Source organism: Arachis duranensis, chromosome 10 (genome assembly GCF_000817695.3).
Source record: "Arachis duranensis cultivar V14167 chromosome 10, aradu.V14167.gnm2.J7QH, whole genome shotgun sequence".
Classification (NCBI taxonomy): Eukaryota; Viridiplantae; Streptophyta; class Magnoliopsida; order Fabales; family Fabaceae; genus Arachis; species Arachis duranensis.
The window spans coordinates 73,615,147-73,630,726 of record NC_029781.3 but is presented as its reverse complement, the minus strand read 5'-3'; the positions used below and the strand labels follow the sequence as shown (position 1 = coordinate 73,630,726).

Genomic DNA, 15,580 nt, shown 5'->3' with positions numbered 1-15,580 from the left:
TTTTGCGTGGTCTAGAAATTTGCGGATAAATCCTCGTTGCAAGTATAGTTTCTAAACCTTCAAAAGTCCTTTCATACAAATATTTTGGGTGTCACAAGTAACAAACCCCTTTAGAAATTGTTAACCGAGTATTCAAACCTCGGGTCGTCTTCTCAAGGAACTGCAAAGAAGTATGTTCTTATTATTAGCTATAAAGGTTGTGAATTCAGGGTTTAGAAGGTGAGAAGCAAGTGATTTAAATGACAAGTAAAGTAAATGGCAATTAAAAATAAACAAATAACTGTAAAACAACTTTTGGCAAGATAAGGGAATTTAGAGGTCTAACTTAGTTATCTTTCTCAACTATAATAAAAGTTGAATCTAAACTCCACTTGGTCAACCTTTACCAGGGCAAGGGAAAGTCAAGGGACTAATTAAATTGACCTTTGAATCCTAATTATTTCCTAAAAAAAGGTTGGGATTATTTAGGTGCAGCTCAATTAGCAAGATAATGATTATTAATTATGTTGAGTCTAATAACTGTTGAGTTACTAAATTCTTAATCAGAACCAAAAGGAAAAAAAAAAGTAAAATTGCTGGAATAATAAAAATATCCTTAGATGGGAAGCAATGACAATTTAATTCAAAGAGAATAATTATAAACTGAAAATACCTCAATTATCATTAAATAAAAATGTCATCAACAGCCAATTGGGCAACATCAATCAAACATAATAAAGGTTTCAGAGTAATCAAAATATAAAAGAGAAATTAAATAGTAAAAAGGAATATTAAACCTAGGATCGAGAGTCACTCTAGAAAGCTAAGAGAAGTCCTAAATCCTAATTTCTAAAAACACTATCTAAATCCTAAGAGAGAGAGAGAGAGAGAGAGAGAGGAGAGAACCTCTCTCTCCAAAACTACATCTAAAACATGAAAAGTAAATTATGAGAGGCATGATTATGAATGGATGCATTTCCCCCATTCTATAGCATCTAATCTGTGTTCTCTGGGCCAAAAAATGGGTCAGAAATAGCCCAGAAATCACTTCCAGTGCTTTCTGGTCCGTACAGGTCGCGGAAAAGTGACGCGGCCGCGTCGTCCACGCGACCGCGCGGATTGGGTGTTGGCTAGGTCACGCATCCGCGTGACCCACGCGTTCGCGTCACCTGGCATTGAGGCAACTATAAAAAATTATATATCAAATCGAAGCCCCGGACGTTAGCTTTCCAACGCAACTGGAACCGCGTCATTTGGACCTCTGTAGCTAAAGTTATAGCCGTTTGAGTGCGAAGAGGTCAGGCTGGACAGCTTAGCAGTTTTTCCAACTTCTTACATTCCTTCCACTTTTGCATGCTTCCTTTCCATCCTCCAAGCCATTCTTGCCCTGTAATCTCTGAAATCACTTAACACACATATCAAGGCATCTAATGGTGATAAGAGAGGATTAATAATAAGCAAATATAAGTCCAAAGAAGCATGTTTTCAATCAAAGCACATAATCAGGAAGGAAATATAAAACCATGCAAATAGTATGAATAAGTGGGTAAAGAGTAGATAAAAACCACTCAATTGAGCACAAGATAAATCATAAAATAGTGGTTTATCAAACGTACCTTGGGGGAAGGGCAGATCCTTCCCCATTTATACCGTGTCAGAGGTGGGCCCTGAGGGGATAGGCCCACTTTCCTCGAGACTTCCTCACAGCTGTATTGGGTGTATGGCGAGGACGCGTATTCAAGCATCGTGGCGAGCGCTGAGAACTCGACCGCTCAGATCGGGTTCTCGATGGATCGGGCCGACCCGTACGTAGCTCGGGCCAGACCGTAACAATTAGCTACAAGTACCGTTTTTGTAGTTAGTTTAATAGATGAAGAGACACACTTGAGGGTAAAGTTGTGTTTGTTTATTATTTTAGAATAATAAAAAACACATATACAACAATCAAATACAGCCTAAATGATCATAGGGTGACATGCAAAACAGAACGGAAAAACACGTATGGCTAATTAAATAATTAAGCTCACAAGAAGAAGCATCCAACATAATAGTAGGTGGCACTTATATATGTGGTGCGTCATCTATACTCAAATATGAGAGTGTATTTTTTTTGGTGTCTTATATGAGAGTGTATAAAAGCAATTAAACAGATTTTATGCCCTGTAATATATATTTTCTCTGTTGCCTTACCTGATTAAATTGTTTTCATAAATAATGTTATAGAGGACAAAATAGGCATTTCACTGTTTTGCAAGACGATTCGGTATATATACTTGATCTTAAATTATTCTAAGAATAATTAAAGACTGAAAAATGAAAAAACTTAATACAAAATAAAATAATCGGATTATTTTAAATTATTTTTTAATATCTCTCAAATATTTTTGTATTTGATTTTGGTTGTCATTTAAAGTTTGGAATTTGTACCATAACGTGACATATGAAATGATGAAAAAGCTTATATTCATATTGGATTTTTTTTTAGACTAAGAATAGAAGTATAATTAGAAAACAGTTACAAATTATACATAAAATAATGAGAATAATAGATATCTTTTACAAAAAAAATTGGGTCAAATTAAATTGAGATATAGTTGCTAGCGCTATAGTCAATATAAAATTGAGTGCGTCTCTTTTCCACAGTAAGTGTCATTGAATAGACAAAAGTTAGTGCAGAAATAAGTGTTCCCGTTGTTGAAATGTTGGCCATACCCTTTGAACAATATTAGCTGAGGTATTCAATTCTGTAAGGTACAATGTCTCTACCCAATATAACATAGTTCATGTGTTGAAGTTCATAGCTAAGTTGGTTCAATAGTTAAAATAGGCTTTTGAGATCCTCAGAGGAAGGAGCGTGTGTTTGTTGCCATGGGTGAAAAGGTTGAAAATTTGGAAGATTGTTATAATATCAGTGGATCTTTCATTTCCACTTTAGACGAAATATATTGGAGCGAAAGATGATGTCAAATGATTTAATTTTTTTCAGGAAAAATTTATTTTTTAATATAGTGGTTTAATTTGAAAATATGAAGTGTTAGTTTTAAACTTATAATTTGTTGCGGCCCAGCTCAACTGGCCTCCTGGTCGACCCGGCCCACATCCGTCTTCATCGGACCCGGGCGGCCGGTTTATGGGGCATCGTACGACTGGATCTTGACCTGGGTACCTCTCCTCTAGGGAGCCAACTCACCTGACAACAGCTGGCAAGGAGAAACTTCGAAGAAGGTGGGTCTGTCCTCGAGGGGTCCACCTCTGACACAGTATATATGGGAAGGGTCCTACCCCTCCTCTAAGGTATGTCATCATGTCCCTTACTCCCATACCAGTTGCACACTCTCTGACTTGAGCGTCAGAGTGTCTTTGCAGGTGGCACCCCCCCTTTTACACACGAAGAGCTCGGAAGATCGTTTGCCCGTACACCAGACCCAGATTCGGGCTCACCCCCACCAACTCATAAGGGACCTTCCCGACCCGTCCAGAACCCCGAGTTACCATACATTGGCGCCGTCTGTGGGGATCGAACTGAATGAACTTTCTGATGGGCCATGTGGACGGAGACGATGGAGTCAAGCGCATGGGAGAAATGGCAACCCGAAGTGGTAGGGTAGCCTCTGTGGCTTTCTTCCGCGAGTGCACGAGGTCCCCTCTACGACAATCCGAGCCATCCTCGCACTCCCAGGAGAGACGCCCTTTTGGGGGAACAGGCAATGACAATGCCAGAATAATGCAAGAGCTGCGACACAGGGTGCAGAGCCTGGAACGCAAGCTAGAGAGCCGGGGACACCGCCAACACACTCCCGAAAAAAATCGCTCCCGATCTCCTCAAAGAAGGGGTAGAAGTCCTCAAACAAGCTGCTTTGGACGCACGCCGAGCCCTCGGTCAAAATCAGACAGTTATCAAGACGAAAGCGGGGAGATACCAAGAAGACAACGTGATCCCGTAATTTACACCCGACCTACGAGGAAACAAGCCGAGGAGGAGAATCGAGAAGGAAACAGACAAAGACCAAGGAGAACTCGATGTCCCGTGATTATGGGAGCAACTTCTTTCCATCAATCTATCCTCGGGGTCCGGCTACTGAAACACTTCGATAAGCCAACGGACATGAGGTATGATGGGACCCAAGACCCACATGAGCATCTGACGACCTTTGAGACCATAATGAATTTAGAAGGGGTAGCCACCTTGGCGGGGCCTGCAATTCAGTCGTTCAACAGCCTCCCGCAAGGTTCGGTGGCGGCGTTCTCAGATATCACCCGTGCCTTCCTGGCCCAATTTACTACCCGCATTGCAAAGGCAAAACATCCGATCAACCTCCTTGGGGTGACGCAAAGAGCCAGAGAACCGACCAGGAAATACCTGGACAGATTCAACGACGAATGCTTGGAGATCGATAGCCTAACCGACTCGGTGGCCAGTCTACGAATGGGTTGCTGAATGAGGACTTCAGGAAGCACCTTACCACCAAGCCCGTGTGGATGACGCAAGAAATCCAAAACATGGCCAAGGAGTATATCAATGATGAAGAGGTTAGTCAGGTTGTGACAGCCAACAAGCGGCAGCCCGCCTACAACCAACCGCGAGAGCACGGTAGCGAGGAAAGGCCGAAGGAGCACTCAAGAGATGGAGTTCCGACAAGACCTTCAAACCGTTACCCCGGGTAGGGAAGTTTACCAACTATACCCCCTTACAGCCTCAATTGTTGAAGTCTATCAGCAGATCGCCGACAAAGGCATCCTGTCGAGGCCCCAACAACTCAAGGACAGGACAGGAGGAAACAAAAGCCTTTACTGCGATTACCACAAGGGCTATGGACACAAGACCCAAGACTGCTTCGACCTGAAGGACGCCCTAGAGCAGGCAATTTGGGAGGGGAAGTTGGCCGATTTCTCCCACCTTATAAGGGAATCGAGGAGGTGGGAAATCGACCGATCCAGTGAAGGCAAAAGCTGCGTTGTGAGACAAAGGCGAGAGCCCGAGGAGGATAAGGAGCACGGCCTCACTGTTGTGAACGTGGTGATTGGGAGAGATGTTCCACCCATATCGAAATCAGCTAGCAAGAAGGACGCCAAGGTCTTAGCCATGTCCTCTGGCTCCAAGCTGCCCTCCCGAAGGGTATCGTCGATATCGTTCGGCCCCGAGGATCGATGGTTTGACGATGTGATGGAGAACTCTCCGACGGTGATCACAGCCAGGGTGGGCACAGTTCTAGTGAACGGATCTTGGTAGACACGGGAGCTGATTCTAATATCATGTTTCGCAATGTATTTGACGCTTTGGGCCTACGGGATACCAATTTGAGGGGCCACCAACACGGCGTGGTCAGCCTAGGTGATAACTTCATCAAGCCCGACGGAGTAGTTTCCCTCCCGGTTTCCATTGGCAGAGGTCAAGGAAAGAGGTCGCTAATGGCGGAGTTCGTCGTCTTAAGAGACTCCACGGCCTACAACCTCATCTTGGGGAGGAAAACCATCAACGAGTTTAGAGCAGTGATTTACATCAAACTGCTATTAATGAAATTTGTTGCTAATGATGGGTCAGTGGGGACCATTAGGGGAGATTTGGAAATGGCGGTCGCATGCGACAACACCAGCCTCTCCCTGAGGAAGAAATCTAAAGAAGCATCCGGTGTCTTCCTCGCTGACCTGGATGCCAGAGTTGATGACAAACCCAGGCCGGAACCTGAGGGGGACCTCGAAAAGTTCAGGGTCGACGACTCGGATGAAAAGTTCACCTTTGTAAATAGAAATCTACCCCATGACTTGAAAGAACCCCTGATGGAGATGATCAGAGCTAACGGTGACCTGTTTGTTTGGACTCCGGCTGACATGCCGGGCATAGATCCCCAGTTCATGTCACATCAACTAGACGTGAGAGCAGAGGCAAAGCCGGTGGCCCAGAGGATGAGGAAAATTTCCCAAGAAAGGGCAGAAGAGGTGGCCAGGCAAACGGCCAGTCTACTAAAAGCGGGCTTCATCCGGGAGCTCGACTACTCGACTTGGCTGTCGAATGTAATCTTGGTTAAAAAGCCAAGTGAAAAATGGAGAATGTGCATAGATTATTCCGATCTTAACAAAGCATGTCCCAAAGATTCCTTCCCCCTTCCCAACATTGATGCTCTTGTTGACGCGGCGGCCGGTTACCGATATCTGAGTTTCATGGATGCCTATTTTGGGTAAAATCAGATACCAATGCATCGGTCAGATAAAGAGAAAACGGCGTTTATAATGCCAGGTGGGACATACTGCTACTGGATAATACCATTCAGCCTGAAGAACGCAGGAGCTACATACCAAAGGCTGACGAACAAAATATTCAAAGACCTCATCGGCAAGACGGTGGAGGTGTACGTAGACGACATCTTGGTGAAGACCAAAAAAGATGAGGACCTCATCAGTGACCTGGAGAACGTCTTCGCCTCACTTCGGTAACACGACGTGAGGCTTAATCCACTGAAGTGTGCCTTCGCCGTCGAGGTCGGGAAATTCCTAGAGTTTATGATTACTCAAAGAGGAATGGAGGCCAACCCGGAAAAGTTCGAAGCAATCCTACAAATGAAGAGCCCAGGATGGGTGAAAGATGTCCAGAGGTTGGCGGGCAGACTCACTGCGTTATCCCGTTTCCTCGGCGCATCAGCGGCCAAAGCTCTGTCCTTCTTCAACCTTATGAAAAAGAGGATAGTGTTCGAGTGGACCTCGGCATGTGAGGAGGCTTTCAAGCACTTCAAAGAGATAATCTTGGCACCTCCTGTCATGAGGAAGCCTAGGAATCGAGAAGCGCTATACTTGTACTTAGCAGTAACTGATGAGGCGTTGGCGGCGGTCTTGGTGCGAGAAGAGGGAAAGACCCAGCAACCAATATACTTTGTGAGTAAAGCACTACAAGGAGCAGAGCTAAGGTACAGCAAGCTGGAGAAGGTAGCATATGCGCTCCTGACCTCGTCCCGTAGGCTACAACAGTACTTTCAAGGGCACCAAGTAATCGTCAGGACAGATCAGGCGATCCGCCAAGTACTCCAAAAACCCGATTTGGCAGGTAGAATGATGACTTAGGCTGTCGAACTCTCCTAATACGACCTGCAGTATGAATCCAGACACGCGATCAAGGCTTAAGCATGGCTGACTTTCTCGTAAGCAGGAATCATCTTGGAAAACCCAACTGGAGTTGTTTACGAGCAGTCAGTCAAGTTTGAATTCCCGGTGTCAAACAATCAAGAAGAATACGAAGCCCTACTAGGTAGCTTAAATCTAGCAAGAGAGGTTGGAGCTACCAGACTGGAAATATGCAGCGACTCGCAAGTCGTGACCTCGCAGATCAATGGGACCTACCAAGCCAGATATTCACGGTTACAGAAATATCTGGAGAAGGTCAAAGAGTTATGTAAGCAATTCGAGGAAGTCACGATCCAGCACGTCCCGAGAGAGAGGAACACACGGGCAGACCTCCTATCAAAACTTGCGAGCACCAAACCAGGGATGGGGAACCGATCTCTCATTTAGGGTTTGATAAGAGAACCGATAGTGGCTCTACATCTGACCCACGCAGATCCCTCCTGAATGAACCCGATCATCGATTTCCTGGAAAAGGCCAAACTCCCCAGCGACGAGAAGGTAGCAAAGACAATAAGGCGAGAAGCGGCCAGGTATGCAATCATACAGGGCCAGTTGTTTAAGAAGGGGCTTAGCCAGCCCCTGTTGAAGTGCCTTCTGGTGCACGAAATTGTGATCATCAATAATGGCGCCAATAGACTTGGAGCTCTCAAATGTGAATCACACTTTATCACAACTTCGCACAACTAACCAGCGAGTGCACTGGGTCGTCCAAGTAATACCTTACGTGAGTAAGGGTCGATCCCACGGAGATTGTTGGTATGAAGCAAGCTATGGTCATCTTGTAAATCTCAGTTAGGCGGATTCAAATGGTTATAATGGTTTTCAAAAATAAGGATAAATAAACAAAAAATAAAGGTAGAGATACTTATGTAATTCATTGGTGGGAATTTCAGATAAGTGTATGGAGATGCTTTGTCCCTTCTGAATCTCTGCTTTCCTACTGCCTTCCTCCAATCATTCTTACTCCTTTCCATGGCAAGCTATATGTTGGGTTTCACCATTGTCAATGGCTACCTCCCATCCTCTCAGTGAAAATGGTCCAAATACTCTGTCACAACACGGCTAATCATCTGTCAGTTCTCGATCATGTCGGAATAGAATCCAGTGATTCTTTTGCATCTGTCACTACGCCCAACACAAGCGAGTTTGAAGCCCGTCACAATCATTCAATCCTTGAATCCTACTCAGAATACTACAGACAAGGTTTAGACTTTCTGGATTCTCAAGAATGCTGCCAATGGATTCTATCTTATACCACAAAGATTTTGATTAAGGAATCCAAGAGATACACGCTCGTTCTAAGGTAGAACGGAAGTGGTTGTCAGTCATGCGTTCATAGGTGAGAATGATGATGAGTGTCATGGATCATCACATTCATCATGTTGAAGTGCAACAAATGTCTTAAAATAAGAACAAACTGAATTGAATAGAAGAATAATAGTAATTGCATTAATACTCGAGGAACAGCAGAGCTCCACACCTTAATCTATGGTGTGTAGAAACTCCACCGTTGAAAATACATAAGTGATAATGGTGTTCATTGGCTTCGGCCCCAGAGAGGGAACCGGAATAACCAAGACGTGGTCAAAAGACCCTGGTCTAAGGACTAGGCGTCCAAAGATGAAAATACAATAGCAAAAAGTCCTATTTATACTAGACTAGCTACTAGGGTTTACAGAAATAATTCTAAGTGCAGAAATCCACTTCCAGGGCCCACTTTGGTGTGTGCTTGGGCTGAGCTTGAGCTTTACACATGCAGAGGCTTCTCTTGGGGTTAAACGCCAAGTTGTAACGTGTTTTTGGCGTTTAACTCTGGTTTGTGACGTGTTTCTGGCGTTTTACTCCAGAATGTAGCATGGAACTGGCGTTGAATGCCAGTTTGCGTCATCTAAGCTCAAACAAAGTATGAACTATTATATATTGTTGGAAAGCCCTGGATGTCTACTTTCCAAAACAGTTGAGAACGCGCCATTTAGAGTTCTGTAACTCTAGAAAGTCCATCTCGATTGCGGGAAGGTCAGAATCCAACAGCATCAGCAGTCCTTTGTCAGCCTTCTATCAGATTTTTGCTCAGGTCCCTCAATTTCAGCAAGAAAATATCTGAAATCACAGAAAAACACACAAACTCATAGTAAAGTCCAAAAATGTGAATTTTTCATAAAAACTAATAAAAAAATATCCCTAAAAGTAGCTAGATCCTACTAAAAATTACCTAAAAATAATGCCAAAAAGCGTATAAATTATCCACTCTACAGAGTGGTCCAATGACATCTTAGACAATTTAGACAGACCATCATAGAATATATCCAGGATGGTCCGTTCTGAAAGCATGTCAGAAGGACACTTTTTGGTCAGTTGCTTGTATCTCTCCCAAGCTTCATAGAGGGATTCACCTTCTTTCTGTCTGAAGGTTTGAACATCCACTCTAATCTTACTCAGCTTTTGAGGAGGAAAGAACTTGGCCAAGAAGGCCATGACCAGCTTATCCCAAGAGTTCAGGCTATCTTTAGGTTAAGAATCTAACCATACTCTAGCTCTGTCTCTTACAGCAAAAAAGAAAAGCATAAGCCTGTAGACCTCGGGATCAACCCCATTGGTCTTAATAGTATAACAGATTTGCAAGAATTCAGTTAAGAACTGAAAAGGATCATCTGATGGAAGTCTATGAAACTTGCAGTTCTGTTACATCAGAGAAACTAACTGAGGCTTTAGCTCAAAGTTGTTTGCTCCAATGGCAGGGATTGATATGCTTCTTCCATGTAAGTTGGAATTTGGGGCAGTAAAGTCACCAAGCATCTTCCTTGCATTGTTGTTGTTGGGTTCGGCTGCCATATCCTTTTCCTGTTCGAAAATTTCAGTTAGGTCCTCTTCAGAGTACTGTGCTTTAGCTGCTCTTAGCTTCCTCTTCAAGGTCCTTTCAGGTTCAGGATCAGCTTCAACAAGAATACCTTTTTCCTTGTTCCTGCTCATATGAAAGAGGAGAAAACAAAGAGAGAAGAGGAATCCTCTATGTCACAGTATAGAGATTCCTTTATGTGAGTAAAAAAAGAAAATAATAAGAATGAAGGAGAAGAGAAAAATTCGAACACGGAGAGGAAGAGAGGGTTCGAATTTTTAGATGAAGAGAAGAGTTAGTAAATAAATAAAATAAATAGAAAGAGATGAGAAGGAGAGAGTTTTCGAAAATTATTTTTGAAAAATGGTTAGTGATTTTCGAAAATTAAGAGAAGAAATAAAATTAAAATCAAAATTTGAAACAACGAGTTAATTAAAAAGAATTTTGACAAAGAGGGAGGTAATTTTCGAAAATTAGAGAGAGAAAAGTAGTTAGGTGATTTTGAAAAAGATAAGAAACAAACAAAAAGTCAATTAGTTAGTTGAAAAAGATTTGAAATTCAATTTTGAAAAGATAGGAAGTTAAAAAATATTTTTGAAATCAATTTTGAAAAAGATATGATTTGAAAAAAAATATGTTTGAAAAGATATGATTAAAAATATATTTTGAAAAAGATTTGATTTATAAAATTAAAATTGATTACTTGACTAACAAGAAACTAAAAGATATGATTCTAGAATTTAAAGATTGAACCTTTCTTAATAAGAAAGTAATAAACTTCAAATTTTTGAATCAATCACATTAATTGTTAGTAAAGTTTTTTGAAATTTTGAAATAAAGATAAGAAAAAGATTTTGAAAATAAATTTTAAAAATTTTCAAAAATAATAAAAAAATGAAAAAGATTTGTTTTTGAAAAAGATTTTGAAAATATAAGATTTTTAAAATTGAAATCTTGACTTGACTAACAAGAAACAACTTATTTTAAAAATTTTTCACTAAGTCAACCCAAAGATTTCGAAAATTATGAGTAAAATAAGGAAAATATATTTTTTATTTTTGAATTTTTAATGATGAGAGAGAAAAAGAAAAGATATCATCTTTGTGTTTTTCTCTTTTTTTTTTTTTCCAGTAAACAGCAAGATTGACACAGACATGAAAAATTAAGATCAAAACACATAATGCATGCAAGAACACTTTGAATGTCAAGATGAACACCAAGAACACTTTGAAGATCAAGATGAACATCAAGACTTATTTTTGAAAAATTTTCAAGAATAGAAAAACATGCAAGACACCAAACTTAGAAATTTTTCATGTTTAGACACTATGAATGCAAAAATGTATATGAAAAACAACAAAAAATATAAAACAAGAAAATATGAAGATCAAACAAGAAGACTTACCAAGAACAACTTGAAGATCATGAAGAACACATGCATGAATTTTCGAAAATTTTTAGAAAAATAAAAGATGCAATTGACACCAAACTTAAAAATTGACACTAGACTCAAACAAGAAACACAAAATATTTTTGGTTTTTATGATTTTATTGATTTTTTGAATTTTTCAAAAATTATTTTTAGAAAAAAAAAAGAAAAAAGAAGAAAAAAATTTTTTGAAAAGATTTTTGAAAACTTTTTGAAAAGAAAATTACCTAATCTGAGCAACAAGATGAACCGTCAGTTGTCCAAACTCAAACAATCCCCGGCAATGGCGCCAAAAACTTGGTGCACGAAATTGTGATCATCAACAATGGCGCCAATAGACTTGGAGCTCTCAAATGTGAATCACACTTTATCACAACTTCGCACAACTAACCAGCAAGTGCACTGGGTCGTCCAAGTAATACCTTACGTGAGTAAGGGTCGATCCCACGGAGATTGTTGGTATGAAGCAAGCTATGGTCATCTTGTAAATCTCAGTTAGGCAAATTCAAATGGTTATAATGGTTTTCGAAAATAAGGATAAATAAACAGAAAATAAAGGTAGAGATACTTTGTCCCTTCTGAATCTCTGTTTTCCTACTGCCTTCCTCCAATCATTCTTACTCCTTTCTATGGCAAGCTGTATATTAGGTTTCACTGTTGTCAATGGCTACCTCCCGTCCTCTCAGTGAAAATGGTCAAAATGCTCTGTCACAGCACGGCTAATCATCTGTCGGTTCTTGATCATGTCGGAATAAAATCCAGTGATACTTTTGCGTCTGTCACTACGCCCAACACTCGCGAGTTTGAAGCTCATCACAATCATTCAATCCTTGAATCCTACTCGAAATACCACAGATAAGGTTTAGACTTTCCGGATTCTCAAGAATGCTATCAATGGATTCTAGCTTATACCACGAAGATTCTGATTAAGGAATCCAAGAGATACACGCTCGTTCTAAGGTAGAACGGAAGTGGTTGTCAGTCACGCGTTCATAGGTGAGAATGATGATGAGTATCACGGATCATCACATTCATCATGTTGAAGTGCAACGAATATCTTAGAATAAGAATAAGCTGAATTGAATAGAAGAATAATAGTAATTGCATTAATACTCGAGGAATAGCAAAGCTCCACACCTTAATCTATAGTGTGTAGAAACTCCACCGTTGAAAATACATAAGTGATAATTGTGTTCATTGGCTTCGGCCCCAGAGAGGGAACTAGAATAACCAAGATGTGGTCAAAATACCCTGGTCTAAGGACTAGGCATTCAAAGATGAAAATACAATAGCAAAAAGTCCTATTTATACTAGACTAGCTACTAGGGTTACAGAAATAATTCTAAGTGAAAAAATCCACTTCCTGGGCCCACTTTGGTGTGTGCTTGGGCTGAGCTTGAGCTTTACACGTGCAGAGGTTTCTCTTGGGGTTAAACGCCAAGTTGTAACGTGTTTTTGGCGTTTAACTCTGGTTTGAGACGTGTTTCTGGCGTTTTACTCTAGAATGCAGCATGGAACTTGCGTTGAATGCCAGTTTGCGTCATCTAAGCTCGAACAAAGTATGAACTATTATATATTTCTGGAAAGCCCTGGATGTCTACTTTTCAACGCAATTGAGAGCGCGCCATTTGTAGTTCTGTAGCTCTATAAAATTTATTTCGAGTGCAGGGAGGTCAGAATCTAATAGCATCAGCAGTCCTTTGTCAGCCTTCTATCAGATTTTTGCTCAGGTCCCTCAATTTCAGCCAGAAAATACCTGAAATCATAGAAAAACACACAAACTCATAGTAAAGTCCAGAAATGTGAATTTTGCATAAAAACTAATAAAAACATCTCTAAAAGTAGCTAGATCCTACTAAAAACTACCTAAAAAATGCCAAAAAGCGTATAAATTATCCGCTCATCACATTTGTCCCGACCAAACGGACTACGTACTCAGAGAAGTCCACGAAGGATGCTGTGGTCACCACATCGGAAGGAAGCCCCTATCTAGAAAGCTCATCAGAGCCGATTATTACTGGCCTTCTATGATTGCGGATGCTAAGGAATTCGTTAGAAGGTGTAAAAGATGCCAAGAGAACGCCAACTTCCACAAAGCGCCAACAACTGAGCTGAGCCTACTAACAGCTTCCCGACCTTTCGCACAATGGGAAATTGATTTGTTGGGACCCTTCCTGGTCGGGCCAAGGCAGGTCAAGTACCTAGTAGTGGCCATTGATTATTATACAAAGTGGATAGAGGCCGAGTCGTTAGCTAGTATATCCTCGGCAAACTGTCGAAAGTTCATGTAGAGACAGGTGATAGCCAAGTTTTGAATCCCGAAAGTTGTTATCACGGATAATGGGACGCAGTTCGCTGATAAGAAGTTCGGAGAGTTCCTTGCCGACCTAGGCATAAAGCAAAAGTTCTCGTCAGTAGAGCATCCCCAAACCAACGGTCAAGTTGAGGCTACGAACAAGGTTATCCTGCAAGGCCTCAAAAAGTGACTTGACCAGAAAACGGGAGCATGGGCAGATGAGTTAGCGTCAGTCCTCTAGTCCTACCGCACGACTCCGCAGTCATCTACCGGGGAGACTCCCTTCCGACTCACATATGGGGTAGAGACAATAATACCTGTGGAGATCGGGGAACCTAGACCACGGCTACTCTTGGGTGGAGTCAAGGAAACGTAGAAAAGGATTTGATAGACGAGGCCAGGAAGATAGCCCACTTATCAGAAATGGCATTAAAGCAAAGAATGGCCCTGCGTTACAATGCTAAGGTGCTCAAGAGAGAGTTTGAACAGGACAATCTGGTTCTAAGGTACAAAGATATTGGGCTCCCGACAATAGGGGAAGGGAAGTTGGCGGCAAACTGGGAAGGCCCGTAAAGGGTGAAAGAGATGATCGGCAATGGTGCCTACAAGTTGGAACGGCTGGAGGGCAAGGAAGTCCCGAGAACATGGAACACGGGCAATCTAAAAAGATTTTATTCCTAGGCCAAACCCACCAACCGGACAACTAACCTGCCGTTCTACCCGGCTTTGTAAGACATGGATTATTTGTTCTTGTCATATATTTGCAATTCATACTTGTCATATATTTACTATCATTTTATGATTGAACCATTTACCATTACTTTTTACCTACTACTCCTCATCTCTTTTTCATATTCATTATTATTAAGCTACCATTATAAGTCGTTGTTATTTATTCTTTTCATATTTCGTAACGACACGGTGCCCCGGGACTGATCACCCCGGAACCACGAAGGTAACGAATGTCATAATATGCGGCTGTTGTAACGATAAAAGCTGCGACCTGGCTTCACTAACTACCAGCAAGATGGCAAAACGTTTGTAAGCAAATAGCTAATACCAACAAAAAGATAAAAAGAACATAAAAAAATAATAAGCACCGACGAGGCGAGAAACAAGCAGTTTGTTACACGCCGAGCAGGTGGCAAACAAATTCAAACAAGTTCAAAAAGGACTACAAAAGTTTACAAGTTACAGAAACACAAGTCACTCCAACGGCCGAAGTGTCGAAGTCAGGGGCCACCAACTTTACTTAAGCTTTAAGAGCCTCCTCGGTCATCAAGATGGCGTTCTTGCCCTGCTTCATGGTTTCTTTATACTTCTTCTTGAATTCAGCGGCTTCGGCCTGAGCAGTCTTAGCCAATGAGAGGGCCTCATTGCGTTCTTTCTCTAACTCGGCCACCCGACCTTGAGCAGCATTGAGCTGGCCCTCCAAGGTGAGCTCTCGCTCGGTAAGGCGGGAAATGGGAGCATCAGAATTTTTGACCTTCTCCTTAGCAGTTTTGACCTTCTCTTCGGCAGTCTTGACCTTCTCCTCTACACTAGCTAGCCGCTCCCGAAGGAAATCAACTTCAGCCTTGAATTTATTATTAGCTTGGATGGAGGACTCGAGCCTGTTCTGCAATGACTGCGTCCCCCACCAGGGCGAATTCTACTTTCCTCGCTATGGCAGCTCCACGGAGCAAGGTACGATACATCCACTTTGCATGCGAAGAGAGATCCCCGCCATGGAAGAAGTCCTCCGTGCCGGGAAGCAATTATAAATCGATAAAATTCCCAACATCGAAGTTCTTCTCCATCACTGTGAGGACTCCCTCAGGGCTTAAAGACGTTTTTCTCTTCTTCGGGTTGTTAACAACAATTACTTCACCCTGGGAAGGTTGGGACGGAGTCTGGACCTCGGCGGCATTGTGGGGTGGGGGGGGCA

At 41.8% G+C, this 15,580-nt stretch overlaps 1 non-coding gene across 1 annotated transcript; it reads left to right on the top strand.

The window, feature by feature from the left end:
- Nucleotides 1-9,418: 9,418 nt before the first annotated feature.
- Nucleotides 9,419-9,525, top strand: LOC127743519 (small nucleolar RNA R71). The gene has a single exon (XR_008004908.1). It is a non-coding gene; the product is annotated as a small nucleolar RNA R71 (small nucleolar RNA).
- The last annotated feature ends 6,055 nt before the right edge of the window (nucleotides 9,526-15,580 follow it).